Source organism: Lemur catta, chromosome 12, assembly GCF_020740605.2.
Source record: "Lemur catta isolate mLemCat1 chromosome 12, mLemCat1.pri, whole genome shotgun sequence".
Taxonomy (NCBI): Eukaryota; Metazoa; Chordata; class Mammalia; order Primates; family Lemuridae; genus Lemur; species Lemur catta.
The window spans coordinates 30,296,572-30,298,217 of NC_059139.1; the positions used below are offsets into that span (position 1 = coordinate 30,296,572).

The 1,646-nt window shown below is 38.9% G+C and overlaps 1 non-coding gene across 1 annotated transcript; it reads right to left on the reverse strand.

The window, feature by feature from the left end:
• Positions 1-652: 652 nt before the first annotated feature.
• Positions 653-759, reverse strand: LOC123648710. Its single transcript, XR_006738733.1, has one exon. It is a non-coding gene; the product is annotated as a U6 spliceosomal RNA (small nuclear RNA).
• Positions 760-1,646: the final 887 nt, after the last annotated feature.

Consider the following 1,646-nt stretch of genomic DNA (forward strand, 5'->3'; position numbering starts at 1 on the left):
TGCTTTTTCTTAGAGTGGCTGGGCCAATGATGACATAATGCCAAATTACATTCAATAAAAGCAGTTTTACAAGAGAACATACCATATGGTCCAGATGTGTAAATTTCTGCTTGTGCAGCTTATTCTGAGGACAGATTTTTTTGTATCTATAGGAACACATGAGCTATATTTCACTCAGGCAGTCCTTTGAAAATTTATGTTGCCCAACCAAGTATTTGATGAGTATTAAGCAGCAATGAGTTCAAGGTTATAGTCCTTGACAATCACTTATGGTACAGTTATTTCAGACAACTGATTAAATAATGGAAGTGCCTAACTCCCTCTGGGGATGTGGATTGGTACAGAGAAAAGGGACCATGGAATTTTCACTGTTTTGTTAAAATTGTGGTAAAATACGCATAATATGAAATTTACCATCGTGACCATTTTTATGTGTACAATTCAGCGGCACTAAGTACATTCACATTGTCGTGCTATCAATCCAACCCCACAGAACTCTTTTTCATCTTGCAAAACTGAAACTCTGAACCTATTAAACAATAGCCCCCCATTCCTCCCTCCCCCGGCGCCTGGCAGCCACCACCATTATAATATCTGTCTCTATGAATTTGACTACTTTAGGTGATCCCATAGAAGTGGAATCATACAGTATAAAACTATAGAATTCTTCATGAATTTGTATGCCATCCTTGCTCAGAGGCTATGTTAATTGTCTCTCTATTGTCCTAATTTTAGTATATGTGCTGCCCAAGAGATCACTTTGGCTGATTTTTAAGGGAAGAATAAGAGCTTATCAGACTTAAAATGGAGAAAGCTCCTATACAAAGGCAAGACGGTGTAATAATACTGTTTTCCATGCTCCTGAAGACTTGGACTAGAAGGGCACTGAAGGAGAAGAGGTTAAAGAGATAGAAAGAGGTCAGATGCTAAAGGGCTTTATAGACTGTATTGAAGAACTTGAATTTATGGACAAGAACAGAATAGGCAATTAAAATTTGTATTTTAGAAAAATAATTCCAGGAAAGAAAAGGAGGCTCGAAAGAGGATAAAATCTAAAAGAGAAAGACCAATTAGAAGGCAATGGCAAATATCTAAACAAGGTTTTCCTTTTTTTTTCCCAGCACACCAGGATGTTAGAGTAGGCATTACAGAATTATAGATTGTGGGTCAATTTGTGTCTGTGCTGTGGTTCTCATGTCTTACGATCTTCTATTCCAAACTTAGAAGAAAACTTGTGACATTTTAGAAAATCTTATATTTCAGCAAAGGATCTGGAGAAGGCAAAGTTGAAGTCTAAAATTCACATTTTAATCCAGAAAAGCACTTGTGAGGTGGTATTTCTCCACACCAACCTGTCTCATTCCCCTCCTCACATGGTTTGTGCAGCAAGTGAGATGTGCTATATTACTAAGTGTATAATTTTTCCAGAAGCCTGTGTAAATCATTTGATGTTATTATCCAATTATTCTTAAGAAAATGGAACTAGGGGGCAAGATGGCGGAGTGGAGGTGACCTCCTGGATTTGTGCTCCCGGAGAGGAAGGCATGGATCTCGACCTGACACAACGCTAGAGGATTGCTCCTCCACAGGAACGGCGGGGTGAACCCACGGAGAATCACCGTGGGACACAGGGAACAGGAAAAAAC